Here is a 19,575-nt window from a genome sequence, read left to right as displayed (position 1 = left end):
TCACATCTTATCCCCTTTTTCTGCTTTATTTTGCTCCATTGCCTTTGCTGCAAACAGTAGTACTTACATCAAGGGTCAAGAAACCTTTCTCTGAAGGGCTAGATAGTAAATATTTGAAGCGTGCAGGCCAGATTGTCTCTGTTGCAACCATTCAGCTCAGCCATTGCAGTAGGAAGTCAGCCATAAATAATATTTCAGCAAATGGGTGTGGCTGTCCATCAACAAAACTTCATTTTCAAAAACAGGTAATAGGCCACATTTGTTGAAGGTGGCCAACCCCTACTCTGTTAATACTTTGCTTTTTTTCTGTCCTTGTTTATATTTCATCTGTAGTTCCTTCTACGTTGTAAGGACCATGAAAACAGGGATTTGTCTTTGTTTTGATCATTACTACATTACTAAATTTTAACTAGTGTGGGCACATAGTGAGCTTACTGTGTACAGTTTGCATGATTCCAATCATGTGATATTAGATGAGACTTAAAGATGAAATGATCTGCACCCCTTTGCTATCCATAACTTAATAGTTCTAAATATTTACTAAAATATATGTGCAAATCCCTCACTAAAAAAATAAACATTGGCTCTCCATTGCTGACAGATTAAATTTAAATTTCATGGCATGGCACATGGTTGTTTTGAGAAAGATACCCATGAGCTGGTATAGAGTAACCTAGAGAAGGGTCCCATCTTCATGTCTTTTTAGGATTAGAAATGCAAATTAAGAGTATACCAAAATATGACTGAGTCAAGGTATCTACACTCAAAAGAAACCAATGTACAGACTAGAATGCTAACATTAATTTCCATGAGAAATACATCAGATGGACTGTGTTTTTGCACAGATGCATCCCAGACTCTAATGACAGACCCTGACTGTTTTTCTGCTCAGTGTATAGCTTCCCTATAATCAAATCTATATGAAAGGAAAATTCATAATCAGAAAGTTTCACAGTGAACTCAGAGTCAACAACAAAGCAGTGTAGTTTGTTGCAGTATTAATTCCATCATTATTACAGGCGTGAAAGGAAGTTGAGTTCCCTGGGATCTAGGTCCTCTAAGCCTGTCTTATCTAAACAGCTCTACTTTCTTCTGTGTCGAAGATTGAATTTATGCATAAAATTTTACTGGAAAAAAAGGATTTTTCCACAAAAATGCAACTCACTGACTTTCTTAGTTTGATGATAGTACCAACAGCCTCATCATATTCTGATATTCTGATGAATGTTTTGGATTCATCATACTCTTCCCACTGGGTTGTGTTGCATACAGGATGCAGCTGTTTGCTTCCGAATCTTCTCTCTGTGTAATTCTGTTGTTGAAACAATATTGGGATTGACTATAAAAAATAGAAGTTGATGTCTTTAATCAGATTACAATCAAGTCTCAACCTCTGAAAGAATCATTCTATTCAAAATGATTTTGTATCTCAACTATGACCCATTTATTTCATATTTTAACATTCAGATGTTAATGTTATCTGCCTATTACCAAATCTTCATTGTTCTCCCAGTTATTGTCCACAAGACATTCATCTCACCTCCAGCCTATCTCTTAATATAACTTACACTTGAGCTGCACTGAAATCCTCATTCTTGCTCAATACAAAAACTTCACATATTGGGATCTTTGCATTTTGTTTTTCTTTTCTTGGTATGCATAATGCCCCTCACACTTTTTAATGCTCTATCTGAAATTTGAATGCTGAAGTCTGGCAGACTGAATGTGAAGCCCAGCTTGGCTACATTCTAGCTGAATCATTGTAGGCAATTTACTCAACCTGTCTGTGTCTGAGTTTTTCATCTGTAAAATGAGGACAATAATAATGCCAAAAATGAGGATTGAATGAGATACTACATTTTTGGCATATATTAAGTGCTTAATCAAATATACATCTTTCTATGGTTACTTGTGCTTCAAGTTCCCCTTCAAATGTCACCCTCTGTGCGAAGCTTTTTCCAGGCACAAGAAAAGGTTGTGTGTGTGTGTGTGTGTGTGTGTGTTTTTTTTTAAAGATTCTATTTATTTATTTGACAGAAAAAGAGATCACAAGTAGGGCATAGAGGCAGGCAGAGAGAGAGGGGGAAGCAAGCTCCCTGCTGAGCAGAGAGCCCAATGCGGGGCTCGATCCCAGGACCCTGAGATCATGACCTGAGCAGAAGGCAGAGGTTTAACCCACTGAGCCACCCAGGCACCCCAAAAAGGTTGTGTTTTGATATCATCATGAATTAACAATTATATTACTATTGTGCTGTAGAGGCAAATAAGAAGATAATGAGAAAGCTCAAGGCTACCCCTGAGAAGCGCTGATGGAGAGCTGAAGGAAAACAAGGTCAATTTGCAATGAATCATGATATTCTGAGACTTTTCTAAATACTAATATTCTCCTGGGTTTTGTTCATGCCTGTAAGCAGCCTTTGCTATGGTGAAATCTAAAGGCCATAGTAAAAATATATTATTTTATTCAAGCTTTGTTTGAATAAGTTGGTTGAAGAAGGATGTTGTTCTCTGAGGAAAAAACTCATGTGTTAGATCCATGGAAGAAAAAGAATATTGCATGACACAGGAATTCATACAAAATGAACTATAGGCACAACTTTCAGGATTTGAGAACATAAGTAATTTTAAGAAGGAAGATTTTTTCAGCTAGACATTATGCAACCTAGCTGAAGCTGCCTCTCTACTGTGTCAGGACTTCTGAAGATCAGGCATCAGTTAAAATTTGGCATCTGTATTCAGATGTGCCTCCCAGGGTTTATATCTGAGGGGTAAAAAAAAAAAAAAAAGGTGTTGAGGGGCTGAAAGAGAGTAATCTGACTTAGTTCATGTTATTGCAAGTGTCCTTAATCCTCTGATCCTTTTCCAGTCTAGAGTCTATCAGAGTTTCCAATGACAATAAAGTATATATTAACTAAATATTCCAGTATATGCAAACTTTAATTTTATAGGAAGCCTAAGGTAAATTGAAAAAGAAATGTGTTATGAAGGGGTAATAGTTCTCTGAGCTACCTGTCATAAAATTGCAAAGAAGGTTGCTATATATATACAATGGAATATTACTCAGCCATCAGAAAAGATGAATACTTACCATTTACATCAATGTGGATGGAACTGGTATTATGCTGAATGAAATAAGTCAATCAGAAAAAGACAATTATCATATGGTTTCACCCATATGTGGAATATAAGAAACAGTGTAGAGGATCATAGGGGAAGGAAGGGAAAAGTGAATGGGAAGTCATCAGAGAAGAAGAAAAACCATGAGAGACTCTTAACTATAGGAAACAAACTAAGGGTTGCTGGAAGGGAGGTGGGTGGGGAGATGGGGTAATTGGGTGATGGGCATTAAGGAGGGCACCTGATGTGATGAGCCCTCGGTGTTATATACAATTGATGAATTATTGAACACTACATCTGAAAGTAAAGATGTACTATACGTTGGCTAGTTGAATAAAAAAAAAAAAAATCAGTGATTTAGTGATGCAGTGTAGACTATACTCCAGAGGAATCAGCTCTCTGCACTTTTACAACTAAGAAAACAGAGATTTTAAAGAAAATAGGACACTTATTCTTACAAACAAAACACACAAGTTGGCATGTATACTTCACACTTATCTTCTAACTCCCAAACTGTATCTTTGCCCATATTTCCCTGTACCTGGCATTTCTTCTCTTTTCACTTTGTCAGCCACAGATGAAATCTAAATACCTCTATGAAGATTTCCTGTTTACATAAAAATCTAAGATGGTTCTCTAATCTTTGGACTTCTGCTTATGGCAATATCCATTAAAGTAGCAAAAGAAAATTACTAGCCCTTGAGAAATTATTTTCATTTTCACTTGAACTTTTAAAAAGAAATTCTTAGAATTAAACTTCATCCTCTATACTTCAACAGTTTTCTCGTTTGAGTTTGTATCAACATTTTGTGATTATTAAAATAGTATAGATTTTTCATTGAATATTTGGAAAATGAAAAAAGGTACAAAGATAATTTTAAAAGTATTTTTCTTAACCTCATAATACAAATGAAGATAGATGCCTTCAATCTACAAAAACATAAAAAAGTTGAAAATGAAAGGATGGAAAAAGATGCTTCATGCAAATAGGAACTCAAAGAATGTAAGCATGGCTGTTCTAGTATCAGTCAACACTAGACTCTAAGTACAAAATTATTACAAAAGACAAAAAATAATGAAACCTATTAATGAAAAAGCCACTTCATCCAGATAATATAACTATTATAAACATATATGTACCAAACAACAAAGCCAGAGATGTATGAGGCAAACATTCACAGAATTAAAGGAAGAAATATGCTAGAAATAGAAAATGTGGATGGATTTACATAAAGTAAGGAGGTTAAAGCATTAATAAAAATCTTCCCAACAATAAAAGTCCAGGACCAGACGACTTCACTGTTGAAATCTAACAATCATTTGAAGTAGAATTGATACCCCAATCCTTCTCAAACTCTTCAGAAAAAAAAAAAAAAAGAAAGGGAGAAAACACATATTCACTCATTCCATGAAAGCCAAATAAAGACATCACCAATAAAGACAATTACAGACAATGCCTTTTGAATATAGATGAAAAATCAACAAAATACTAACAAACAAATATAACAGCATGTTAACAATATTACACACCATGACCAAGTAGGTTTTATCCCAGGAATGCAGGGTAATGCAGCATTAATAAAAAAAAAAAAAAAAGTCACTTTTTGTAATACACTACTTGAATGGAACGAAGGAAAAAAAAATCCATGATCATCTCAATTAACAAAATGTACTTGGGAATATCTAACATTATTTCATGGCAAAAACTCAGAAAATTAGGAAGTAAAAGAGAACATCCCCAACATGAGAAACCCCTAGCTAACATTATATTCAATGGTGAAAGACTGGAAGACTTTTTTCTTAAGATCAGAACAACCAAAGATGCCAACTTTAGTTAGTGCTTTTCAACACTTCACTAAAAGTTCTAGCCAGAGCAATTAAGCAAGAAAAATAATAAAAGTTAATCAAATTAGGAAGAAGTAAAACTATTTCTTTTTGCAGGTGACATATATTTTATATAGAAAATCCCTTAAAATCCACAAGAAACTACTAGAGCTAATAAGCAAAATTCTAGGGTATAATATCAACACACAATCACTAGCTGTGTTTCTATACACAAGTGATGAACAACCCAAGAAGGAAATTAAGAAAAGTTTTATTTGCAATAACATCAAAAAGTATAAAATGCCTAGAATTAAATTTATTCAAAAAAGTGAAAGATTTATACAGTAAAAACTACATTGTAGATATCAAAAATAAATAAATAAATAAATAATTGGGAAGAAATCCCATATTCATGGAATAGAAAGATTTAAATCTTAAGATGCCAATACTACTCAACATGATATGCAGAGTCAATGCATATTTCAAGAATTTTATTTTTTTATGAAAATAGAAACACTGATTCTCAAATTCATATGTAGTTAAAAGAGACCCCAAATAACCAAAACAATCTTTTAAAAATGAAAAAAATTTAGAATTTGCATTTCCAATTTTCAAAATGTACTACAAAGTTTCAGTAGTCAAAACGGTGTGGCAGTGGCATAAGACTAGACGTATCGACCAGTGGTATAGAATAGAATGTCCAGAATTAAACTGATACATCAGTGACCAATTAATACTCAGTAAAGGGACTGACACTATTTTATAGGGAAAGACTAGTGCCTTCATCAAATAGTGCTGGGACAACTGGGTAGTTTTACATGCTAAAGAATGAACATTACACATACCAAAATATGTAAATTTATATGTACCAATATACATATACGTATATACACATATATAATTATATACATACACATACATGTATATACATACGATATATAGTGTGTGTGTGTTTACATAACATATACAAAAATAACTTAAAACAGGACAATTTACAGATCAACAATTTCCATTTAAGAGCCAATACCATAAAACTTTTAGAAGAAAAATAGGGGCAAATCTTCATGACCTTGGATTTGGCAATGGATTTTTTAGATATGACACCAAAAGCATTCTTAATAAAAGAAAAATGTATTTCATCAAAGTTAAAAATTTTGTGCATTAAAAGACATTACCAATAAAATAGAAAGACAGCCTATAGGATAGAGGAAATTATTTGCAAATATATATCTGATATGGTTTAATATCCAGACTATATAAAGACTTCTATAACTCAAAATAAAAAAAAAAGACAAACATTTCAATTTTAAAAGTAGGCAAAAGACAAATAGACAGGGGCACTTGGGTGGCTCAGTTGTTAAGCTTTTGCCTTTGGCTTAGGTCATGATCCCAGGGTCCTGGGATGGAGCCCAATATCAGTGGGCTCCCTGCTTCTCCCTCTCCCACTCCCCCTGCTTGTATTCCCTCTCTGGCTGTCTCTCTCTCTGTCAAATAAACAAAATATTTGGGGAAAAAAAAGACATAGACGTTTCTCCAAAGAAGATATGCATGTAGACAAAAACATTTGAAAAGATTCTCAACATCACTAATTATTAAGGAAATGTAATTCAAAATGGTAATGAGATACCACTTCACACCCATTATGATGGTGTTATAGGTTGAATTGTGTCGTCTTAAAATTCATGTCGAAGCCCTAAATCCTTGCACCTCAGAGTATGACTGCATTTAGACATAGGACCTTTAAAAAGGTAATTAAATTAAAATGAGACTATTAGGATAACTGCTAATCCAACCTGACTGGTGTCCTTATGAAAAGAGGAACTATGAACACATACAGAGTATCAAAAGATCAAAACAGTCAAAGGAAAACCAGTGAATCACTGAAGTCACAATTAGTAAAAATAAATTGTGCACACCAGAAAGACAGTTTGTAAACCAGGAGCACTCAGACCAGAACACGGAATGAGGCTTAAGGGTATATTGTTATAAAGCAGCTTATAAAACGAAAGAGCAGTGACTGTTTATTCTTCACAATGATTGGTTATAATACTACAATTTTCATAGTTACCTCGCATGAACCTTGAGGGGCAGTTCAAGTTTTGCTTATCATTTCCGGAGGCACAAGCAAGAAACGATTCAGGTCAAGTTAACCTTGTAAAATAAGCTAAAATAAGCTTTATTTGTACGAAGAAATTGGTTTTGTCTGCTCGGGGAATTTTGAAGGTTGGTCTCCAATTGATTTTAACAATTACTTTCCAATTACCAACCATTATAGCATTAGTCTCCGTTACCGCTATTGATGTAGTCAGGCCAAAGAGTTACACATCTGCTCTTTCTATTAGTTGAGTCATTATGCCAGAGGGCCATATAGTCACTGTTTTTAACATTCATGGGATTTCATCCAGTTGCCTGATGCTGATGTATACCATTCAGCATGTGAATGGCTGCCCACAGGCATTTAAAACCATTGAGAGTATACAATGCATTAGAAAGGTCAATACAATAGCCAAAGTATTGAAAAATTCCCCAGATTTTTCTGGGGGAGATTCCCAAGATCCAAGACTTAATCCATTAAATAAATCAAATGGATTATAACCAGATTTAGGTTTTACCCTTGTAAGTCAGTTTACAGATTGTTTTAGTTATTTACATAGACTAAGCATGACCTACAGGCATACCTTGGAGATATTGCCAGTTCAGTCCCAGACCAGCACAGTAAAGCAAATATTGCAATAAAGTGAATCCAATGGATTTTTTGGTTTCCCAGTGCATATAAAACAAAGTTATGTTTATAACTATGTTGTAGTCTATTAAATGTGCAATAGCATTTTGTTTAGAAAAACAATGTACGTACCTTAAAAATACCTTATTGTTAAAAAATGCTGACCATCATCTGAACTTTCAGTGAGTTGTCATCTTTTTGCTGGTGGAGGGTTTTGCCTTGATGTCAATGGCAGCTGACTGATCAAGAAGGTGTTACTGTAGCAGTTTCTTAAAATAATACAATAATGAAGTTTGTCACATTAATTGGCTCTTCCCATCATAAGTGGTTCCTCTGTTGCACGTGATGCTGTTTGATAGCATCTTACCCACTGTAGAACTTCTTTTAAAATTGAAGTCAGTCCTCTCAAACCCTACTACTGCTTTATCAACGTAGTTCAGGTGGTATTCTAAATCCGTTGTTGTCATTTCAACAGTCTTCAAAGCATCTTCACTAAGAGATTCCATATCAAGAAACCAATTTCTTTGTTCATCCATAGGAGCAACTTCTCATCTGTTAAAGTTCCTAGGAGATTATAGTGATTCAGTCCCATCTGCAGGCTCCACTTCTAATTCTAGTTCTCTTGCTGTTTCCACCACATCTACAGGGACTTCCTCCACTGAATTCTTGACCCCTCCAAATCATCCATGAGAGCTGGAATCAACTTCTTCCAAACTCCTGCTGATGTTGATATTTTGACCTCTTCCCATGAATCCCAAATGCTCTTAATGGCATCCATAATGGTCAGTCCTTTCCAGAAGGTTTTTAATTTATTTTGTCCATACCATCAAAGGAAGCACTGTTTTTGGCAGCTATAGCCTGATGAAATGTATTTTTTAAATAATAAGACTTGAAAGTTGAAATAACTCCTTGATCCAAGGGCTGCAAAATGAATGTTGTATTAGCGGGCATGAAAACAACATGAATCACATTGTACATCTCCATCAGAGCTCTTGGATGACACACATTGTCAGTGGGCAGTAATATTTTGAAAGGATTCTTTTTTTTTCTAAGTAGTAAGGCTCAACAGTGGGCCTAAAATATTCAGTAAACCATTTCATAAACAGGTGTGCTGTCATCCAGGCCTTGTTCTTCTGTTTATGGAGCACAGGCAGAATAGACTTGGCGTAACTCTTAAGTGCCCTGTAATTTTTGGAGAGGTAAATGAGCTTTGGGTTGAACTTAAAGTCACAAGCTCCATTAGCCCCTAACAGAACAGGCTGTTCTTGGAAGCTCTGAAGCCAGGCATTGACTTCAAAGTCCTAGGTGGTGTCTTCTCTCTGTAGAGGACAGTTTTGTACTATACGTGGGAAATAAATGGTTTGGTGTAGCTACCTTCATTATCATCATAGCAAGATCTTCTGGGTAATTTGCTGCAGCTTCTATGTCAGTACTTGGTGCTTCACTTTGCACTTCTGTGTTATGGGATGACTTCTTCCCTTAAACCTCACAAACTAACCTCTGTCAGCGTCACACTTTCCTTCTTCAGCTTCCTTCCCTCCCTCAGCCTTCACAGAATAAGAGAGTTAGGGCCCTTCTCTGGATTAGGCTTTGGCTTAAGGGAATATTGTGGCTGGTTTGATCTTCTAATCAGACCACTAAAATTTCCTCCATATCAGCAATAAGGCTGTTTCACTTTCTTATCGTTCGTGTGTTCACTGGAGTAGCACTTTTAATTTCCTTCAAGAACTTTTCCTTTGCATTCACAATTTGGCTGTTTGGTGCAGGAGGCATAGCTTTTAGTTTTTCTAGGCTTTTGATGTGCCTTCCTCCCTGAGCTGAATCATTTCTAGCTTTTGATTTGAAGTGAGAGATGTGTAGCTCTTCCTTTCACTTGAACACTGAGAGGCCATTGTAGGGTTATTAATTGGCCTAATTTCAATACTGCTTCGTCTCAGGGAATGGGGAGCTTGGGGAGAGGGAAAGAAATGGGGCAACTGCTGACCGGTGGAGCGATCAGAACACATACCATATTTGTCAGTGAAGTTTGCTCACAGATTGCCATAACAAAAATAATAATAATGTACAGTTTGAAATATTGTGAGAATTACCAAAATGTGATACAGACACATGAAGTAAGCAAAAGTTGCTGGAAAAATGTCATCGATAGACTTGCTTGATGTAGGATTGCCACAAACCTTCAATTTATTTAAAAAAATGCAATATTTATGAAGCACATAAAACAAAGCACAGCAAAAGGAAGTATGCTTGTCTTAGCAATCGCATATCCTCGTGATGACTTAGGAAAGAATGAACTTGAGGATGTTCTATTTGAGGGGCTGGTGTGGCAGGTGGGATTTAACCTAAAGTGGGCCTCTAGAGGATGTGAGCAATCAGGTCATTTCATAACAGGCGTTTCTATGAAAACAAACAAATAGCATTACAGGTTAATCGTTGGAACAAATTATGAATTCAGTTCCCTGAGTTTGAAAAGCAGCCAGCTGAGAAGATTTCTAAATGTCAGATTCTAAGCATCTTCAGATGCGGTGGGGACAGACACACCGATTTTCCTGGTTAGCAGTGTGAATGTCTGGTGATCTTTCCATGCGGCCACACAGCGACAGGCAGAGGCTGTCCACACAGGAGCTGTTGTGGTGACTGCTCTGAAGTTTACAGCCGGTTGTCTGGCTTTAGTTTGCATGGCTTTGGGAAGAGGACAGTTTTAGTTTCATAGTGATTCTGAATCAGAGGAGTGGGAGAAAACTGGAAATGTTAGCTTGGAGACTTCAGCCAACTACTGGAGTAGACTGGAAGAATTGAAGGTTCAGTTCACTTTGCAGGTAGAATATGAAACCTCAAAGACAGCCAAAGGCACTGAATCTGATATCTGCAAAGTGTATTATTGAAGTATAATTTGCTCTCAGTAGTCATTTATATTTACATCAAAGACACCGTAGCAAGACTAATTTGTTTGCACGTTAAGTTTAGTTTTAGGAAACTTGGCCTGATTATTTATGTAAGCGCAGCAAGAATAGTGATTCATCTATAGGTTTCTTTTAAGACTGTTTTGTTGGCGGGGCGCCTGGGTGGCTCAGTGGGTTAAGCCTCTGCCTTCAGCTCAGTTCATGGTCTCAGGGTCCTGGGATCCAGCCCCGAGCCCCGCATTGGGCTCTCTGCTTAGAGGGGAGCCTGCTTCCCCCTCTCTCTCTGCCTGCTTCTCTGCCTGCTTATGATCTCTTTCTCTGTCAAATAAACAAATAAAATTAAAAAAAAAAAAAAAAAAAGACTGCTTTGTTGGAGGGTTGCCTGGGTGGCTCAGTCAGTTAAGCATCCAACTCTTGATTTCATCTCAGGTCATAATCTCAAGGTCTCGAGATCATGCCCTGCGTCTAGCCCCACACTGGGTGTGGAGCCTGGTAAATATTCTCTCTCTCCTTCTGCCCCTTCTCCACCTCATGCTCTTTCTCTTTAGAACAAAACAAAACAAAACAAAACAAAAACACCGCTTTGTTGGAACATATCATAAGTACTCTCAAATTGGAAATGTTTTTAAAGATTATTTATTTGCGAGAGATACTTATTTGAGGAAAGGGACAGAGAGAGCTGGGGTTGGGGGTAGAGGGAAACGGAGAGAAGACACCATGCTAAAAGTGGAGCCAGGCACGGGGCTTGATCCTGAGACCCTGAGATCATGACCTGAGCCAAAATCAAGCGTCCAGTGCTTAACCAAGCGAGCCACCCAGGTGCCCCTCAAATTGGACTTTTAAAAAAATCTGTTTAGGCTAAGAAGCCAAGCCAAGGCCTTGTCTAATTGTGTCCTCTTACAAGGACAACTGATTCTTATTGCACTCATATAAATACATATATTGTTAACCTTTGTTGTAAAAATATACTTTATTAAACTGCTGTAAGTTATAGATAGCTTAAAAAGGGAGGAGAAAAGGATGTCCTTTATATCTGGGAAACAAACCATTAAGAGCAACCAACAATGTCTTGAACAAAGCCATAAAAATGGGAATCATCTTCATTATTTAGTCTCCTGAGCTTGACCTTTTGTTGGCAGTTTTATGAATTTATCAGTTTTCCAATCAAAACTCTGGATATGCTGACCTAGTTCAGTGTTACAATTTTAAAAGTTATCAGAAACCAAAAACTGTCTGTAAATAATAAACGAGTTAAAAATTGGCAATGGTTAAAATGAGATGAGAGTTCATAGTGCAATTGACAAGGAAATTCTGTTATTTCCACGATATATAATATTTTAAGACAGTGACTGGAATCATGGCTGATAACACTAAAGAAGGACACATCTGATTCCTAAGAACATCCAACTTCTGGCATGTTTATATTAATAACATTTATATAAAATTTCCTAAACAAAATTTAGTATCACTTCTTATTTGACAATGCTTACCACAAAATTTAGCTGTATAGCTAAAAGCTATATAGCTTTTAAAAATTGTGTGCTTTTAATAGAGAAGATTCAGTTTTCTCAAGTAATTTAAGATTTGATGGAGACAAAACAGAATTTTTGTTTCTGAGGCAGATTACATTAGAGGTAAAGAAGACACTTTGTTTACAATTTATTAAGAACAGGCCAATAATCTAAGAAAATTTTCTCCTTTTATTTTCTTAAATTAATTAATTAATTTATTTATTTATTTTCAGCGAAACAGAATTCATTGTTTATGCACCACACCCAGTGCTCCATGCAATACGTGCCCTCCATAATACCCACCACCAGGCTCACCCAACCTCCCACCTCCCTCCCCTCCAAAACCCTCAGATTGTTTCTCAGAGTCCACAGTCTCTCATGGTTCATCTCCCCCTCCAATTTCCCTCAATAGAGAGAAAACCAAAGTCTAATTTTGTACTACTGTACTTTTGATATTAAATTTTTTCATTTTCTTTAACAAATAAATCATTTTAACCTTAGTCACTTGACTACACATACCCTTCCTTTCACAAGATTCCTTTCCATAAACCTTCTACAGCTTTCTATATCCATTAAGGTTTTGCTGATCGTTTTTCTTACTTATTCTAGAACATTTTACTTTAGGATGAAATTATCTTTCTTTTTCCTTCCTTACCAAAAATATATCTCCATTTCTCATCCCTTCTTTTACCAAAAACAAATCTTGCTTTTCATATGTACTCATTTTCTTTCATCTCTATGATTTTTGGTAGTTTTGTAAAACAAAACAAAAAACAAAAACCCTCTTCTTTTGCTGATAGTTTCAACTTTATTAGTTCAAATATTATTTTCTCAATTTCAAAAACTTAAAAAGTTGATCTGGGAGAGAAATGTGCAAAGCAGTTGTTGCAGAATAATTACAGATTTACTCTTAGAAGACATCGTAATTTCCTATGTACTATATTAAATGAATATACTCCTTGTACATAATATAGTTAAAAGAAAATATCCACATTTGGAAATTGCAGTATGAGATTCACTTGTGTCTATAGGTTTACCCTGAAGTTGCTCTGTTAGACTGGGAATGATGGAACAGGCAGGGACACAATAGGATCCCCATACTAGTGCTGAAGAAGTTGCTCTTTGTTAAGGATGCAGAATAAAGATTTGAAAGATGGAAAAAAAACAAACTTCTGAATGAATGGCAGTGCTATAAATATCAGGGAAGCCACCACCAGAACTCCCAGCCTTACCAAGTAAGGTTAAGTTCTTCTAAATAGTGTTGCCTGTTTGCAAATCTGAAAAGAGAAGACACCAGAGTGAGAGCCTATCAGAGAGCTAACAGCCCGGACTTGTGTGTATAGGACAGAAAATACGGTTCTTCTGGTATTGGCCTTATTAGGGGCTGTACAGACCCTTTTGTTGCTCAGTTTACCGTGGTTTAAGAGCAGTGGCTTTCAAATAAGTTGGATCATTCCACAGCAAGAAACATATTATGTGTATAGTATAGCCCAGCATATACTTATGCATACAAAACTATGTAAGTAAGTAAAATAAAGCTTAAACTCATGTGTATTTCCTATTTTCAGCATGCATGCACTCTATTTTGCACTATATGAAATTATTTTATTGTATTTAAATATAGCTAATGAATGCATCTATGATAAATTCATTGATAATTCATCTATAAATTATAGATAAAAACTAAAGATATATATTACCTATATGTTATTTATTATGTATATCTATATCTATGTATCTATATATCATCACAGACCATTGGTAAGTTATGATTAACGTTATTTAAATAGAAAATATATTATCTCTATATAGATATAGATAACTAATCACTATATATCTATATATAGATAAGTATAGATAATATATATTGGTATTTGCCAGGGGCTTAAATGAGGAGTAAAAATGGGGAGAAATCGCTTCATGATTTTACTTTGGAGTAATGAGAATGTTCTACAATTCTAGAATAAGTATAGGTGGTGGTTGCACAATATTGTGAATGTGTTAAGTATCATTGAATTGTCCACTTACAGTGAAGCTTAATGTGAATTTCATCTCAGTAGGTTGAAAAAAAATAAGTCAGGCTAAAGAGGTATTTTGAAAAATAAAATGGAATCTATCAAATGCCAAAAATATCAATTTCCATATTTATGTGGATCAATCATTGGACCCTACTCAGTCCCATTGTTTTCGTTTATCTGTTCATGAATGCGACAATGTTGTACTTGCTGGGGCTCTATAGTCAGTCATAATTTGGATAGTGTGAGTCTTCTCTTTTTTAGTTCAAAATTAGTTTAGTTAATTTCCATATAAATTTAGAATTAGCTTATACATCTTTTCATTGAGATTGCATTAAAAGTGTAGATTAATTTTGGCACAATTGGCATCTTAACTATATTGAATCTAATTGTTCATGAACACATTATGTTTTCTCATTTATTTAGATGTTTTACTTTTATCAGTATTTTGTAGTTTTCAGTAAACAGATTCTACAGATGTATTGTAAGAGTTATACTTAAATCATTTTGTTGGACCAAATGAAAATTTTGAACGACTTAGCAATCATATAGAAGTTGCAGAAATATTACTGAGACTTCCTATGTACCTTTCAGCTTCATTCAGCAATAACATGTAACCGTAATATAGTAATCAGTGATCAAAACCTAGAAAGTGATGTAGTACAATACTATTAAGTAAACTATAGACTTGACTTGGATTTAATCAGATTTTTCATGCATTGTGAGAGTGTGTGTGTGTGTGTGTGTGAGATTCTGTGAAATGTTATCACACATACCCATGTGTGTAACCACCATCACTGTCAGGATACAAATACCGGGGTGTGTATGGAGTCCAATTGTTGCAACACCATTTGTTAAAGAGAATATAGTTTCTCCATTGAATTGTTTTTTTGTTTTTTTGTTTTTTTTCTTTGCCAAAAATCATTCAGAGGTATTTGTGTAGGTTTCTGTACCATCTATTGAGTTCCACTGATCAATATGAATGTTCTTCTGTCAGTACCACACTACTTTAAAAGCAAACGTTTCAATCTTTCTTTTTTTTTCTTTTCTTTTTTTTTTTTTTTTATAGAGAGTGAGAGTTGGGAGTGGGGAGAGGCAGAGGGAGAGGGAGAGAAAGAATCTTAAGCAGGATCCACTCCCAGCACAGAACCCAATGCAGGGCTTGATTTCATGACCCTGAGGTCGTGACCTGAGCCAAAAGCAAGAGTCAGAGGCTTAACCAACTGAGACACCCAGGAACCTCTGAGTACCATACTATCTTGATTACTGTGATTAGCAAATATTTTGTTGAAATTTCTTACATATAAGTTCATTAGGGATATTAGTCTTTAGCTTTCTTTTCTTGCATTTTTTAAATTTGATCTTGATATCAAGGTTATCCTGACCTCATGATAGGAAGAAAAATGTCTCCTTCTCTTCTATTATCTGAAAGATATTTTATAAAATTGGTGTTTTTCCTTATATTTTTAAAAGGGTTTTCACTGAAACCATAGGGTTGTGTAATTCTCTCCTCAGGAGGAATTGTGGGTACAACTTCAACTTATGTAACAGATTTGTTCAGGTGATCATTTGTTCATATCTGAATTTTGATAGTTTATGCTATCAAATATCAATATCAATATCAAACATCAATATAATATCAATAGTTTATTTCAAGAATTTCATCCATTTCATCTAAGTTGTCAAATTTTCTTGAGTAATACTGTTTGTAGTGTTGAGTTATTATCCTCTCCTTGTATACGGGGCTGTACATGGATCGTCTCTTTCGCTTCACTGTGGTAATAACGTGTTTTATGGTTACTTGTTAGTCTGTAAAAGGTTTACCAATTTCATTTATAAAGAAAAACTTTTGGTTTCATTGATATTCTCAATTGTTTTCCTGTCTTTAATTTCATTGATTTTGTTCTATTTTATCTTGTTATTGAAATGTAGTTGACATACAATGTATTAGCTTCAGGTGCACAACATAGTGATTCAACATTTATATGCATTACAAAGTGATCAGCATGATAAATCTATCTACCATCTGTCACTAACAAAGTTGTTATGATATTACTAACTATATTCCCCATGCTGCACATTGCATTCCTGGTGTCTTACTGATTTTATAACTGGCACTTTGTAATTTTTAATCCCCTCCTCCTATTTTGCCTATCCCCTCATCCCCCATACCTGTAGCAGCCAGCCAGGTGATTGTTCTCTATATGTATGAGTCTGTTTCTGTTTTGTTTTGCTTTGTTTGCTCTTTTCTTTTCTTTTTTTTAGATATCACATGTAAATGAAATCATATAGCTTTCTTGATCTGACTTCTTGCTTTTCTTGGCCTGACATTTCACTTAGCATAATGCCCTCTAGGTTCATCCACATTGTCACAAATGGCAAGGTTTCCTTCTTTTTTTATGGCACAGTAACATTCCTTAGTGTGTATGTGTACATATGTATATACACCACATCTTCTTTATCCATCCATCCATCCATCAATGGACACATAGGCTGATTCATATCTTGGCTATTATAAATAATGCTGAAATGAACATAGGGCTATACACATCTTTTCAAATTAGTATTTTCATTTTCTTTAGATAAGTACTGAGAAGTAGGATTGCTGGATTGGTATAGTAGTTCAATCTTAATTTTTTTGATAAAGTTCAACCCTTTTCCTTAGTGCCTACAGCATTTTCCCCCAACAGTACACAAACATTCCATTTTCTCCACATTCTCACCAATACTTTTATTATGGTTATGATTATTATTATTATTATTAATAGCCCTCCTAATAGGCATGAGGTGACATCTCATTGTGGTTTTGATCTGCATTTCTTTGTTAGCACACATTTCCTTTAGTGTGTTTATTGGACATCTGTATGTCTTCTTTGGAGAAATGTCTATTTAGGTCCTCTGCTCATATTTTAATTGGACTTTGTTTTTTTCATAATGAGTTGTGTGACTTCTTTGTGTATTTTGTATATTAAACCCTTACCAGTTATATCATTTGTAAAGATCTTCTAGTATTCAGTAGGTTGTCTTTTTGTTTTATTGATGGTTTCCTTCACTGTAAAGATTTTTAGTTGATTTAGTCCCATTAGTTATTTTTGCTTTCATTGCCTTTGCTGGAGGAGACATGTCCATAAATACATTGCTAAAGTTAATGCCCAAGAGATTATTATGTTTTTGTTGTTGTGTTGCGGGGGAAGGGTTAGTGAGAATCTTAAGCAGTCTCCATGCCAAGCATGGAGCCCAATGCAAGGGTTCAATTTCACAACCCTGAGGTCATGACATGAGACAAAACCAAGAGTCAGACTCATAACCAACTGAGCCACCCATGTGTCCCCTGTCTATGTTTTCTTTTAAGAATTTTATGATTTCAGGTCTCACATTTAGGTCTTCAATCCATTTTGAGTTTATTTTTGTGTGTAGTATAATAAGATGGTCTAGTTTCATTCTTTTGCGTGTACTTGTCCAGTTTTCCCAGCACTATATATTGAAGACGTTATCTTTACCTCATGGTATATTTTTACCTCCTTTGACAAAGATTAATTGACAATATGTGCGGGTTTATGTCTAGATTCTCTACCCTGTTCCACTAATATATGTGTTTGTTTTTTCTGCAAGTATCTTACAGGTTTGTTTTTTTTTTTTTTAATTTATTTATCTGACAGAGAAAGAGACCGAGAAGTGAGCACAAGCAGGGGGAAGTGGGACAGAGAGTGGGAGAGTGCTAAGTAGGCAGCCTGATGTGGGGCTTGATCCCAGGGCCCTGGGATCATGACCTGAGCCAAAGGCAGATGCTTTACCGATTGAGCCACCCAGGTACCCCATCTTACTGTTTTTATTACTTTAACTTCGTAGTACAGATTGGAATCAAGAAGCATAATACACCTAGCTTTCTTCTTTCTCATGATTGCTTTGGTTATTCTGGGTTTTTGTGGTTCCATACAAATTTGAGAATTTCTTTTGTTCTAGTTCTGTGAAAAATACTATTGACATTTTGTTTGAGATTGCATTGAATCTGTAGATTGCTTTAGGTAATATGGGCATTTTAACAATATTAATTCTTCCAATCCACAAGCATTAAAAATCTTTCCATTTATTTATCTTCAGTTTCTTTCATCGATGTCTTATAGTTTTCAGAGTATCGTTGTTTAATTTCCCTTGTTAAATTTATCCCTGGGTATTTTGCTCTTTCTGATGCAGTTGTAAATGGGATTACCTTCTTAACCCCCCTCCCCCAATTTCATTGTTAGTGCATGTAAGTGTAACAGATTTAGGTATATTAATTTTGTATCCTACCACTTTACTTTCATTTATTAGTTCTAATAGTTTTTTGGCACAATCTTTGAGATTATCTTACATAGTATAATGTCATCTAAAATAGTAACAGCTTAAATTTTTCTTTTCCTATTTGGATGCATTTTATTTTGTTTTCTTATCTAATTGCTGTGGCTAGGACTTCCACTACTATGTTGAATAAAAGTGGTGAGAGTGGGGGCACCTGGGTGGCTCAGTGGGTTAAAGCCTCTGCCTTTGGCTCAGGTCATGATCCCAGGGTCCTGGGATCGAGCCCCACATCAAGGCCCACATTGGGCTCTCTGCACCGTGGGGAGACTGCTTCCCTTCCTCTCTCTCTGCCTGCCTTTCTGTCTGCTTGTAATCTCTGTCTGTCAAATAAATAAATAAAATCTTAAAAAAAAAAAGTGGTGAGAGTGGCCATCCTTGTTTTCTACCTGATCTTAGAGGAAAACCTTTTAGCATTTCACCATTGAGTATGATGATAGCTATGAGTTTGTCATATATGGCCTTTCATATATTGAGGTATGTTCCCTCTCTATCCACCTTGTTGAAATTTTTATCATAAATGTATATTATATTTTTTATATCTTTTACTGCATCTATTGAGATGATCATTTGATTCTTTTCCTTATTTTTTTGTTAATGTGATGTATTATGTTAATTGATTTGTAGGTAATGAACCATTCTTTCATCTGTGGTATAAATTCATCTTGATCTGGTTGTGTGATTTCTCTAATGTATTATTGAATTTGGTTTGCTAGTTTTTGTTGAGGATTTTTACATCTGCTGCATCTGTGTTCATCAGGGATGTTGGCCTGTAATCAATAACTATCTATCTTTCTTTCTTTCTTTCTTTCTTTCTTTCTTTCTTTCTTTCTTTCTTCTTTTTGTCTTTCTCTGGTTTTGGCATCAGAGTAAGTCTGGTCTCATAAAATGTGTTTAGAAGTGTTCCTTTTGCTCTTTCTTTCTTTCTTTCTTCTCTCTCTTTCAATAATTGAGAAGGCTAGGCATAAATTCTTTAAATGTTTGGTAGAATTCACCTGTGAAGCCATCTAGTTATAGATTTTTGTTGGTTAAAAATTTCTTAATTATTGATTAAATCTTATATCTAAACACTTGGTACATTCAGATTTCCTATTTCTTCTTGATGCAGTCTTAGAAGATTATATGTTTCTAGGCATTCATACATTTCT

Source organism: Martes martes, assembly GCF_963455335.1.
Source record: "Martes martes genome assembly, chromosome: 10".
In the NCBI taxonomy this organism is placed as follows: domain Eukaryota; kingdom Metazoa; phylum Chordata; class Mammalia; order Carnivora; family Mustelidae; genus Martes; species Martes martes.
Note: the sequence above shows the minus strand (reverse complement) of the source record.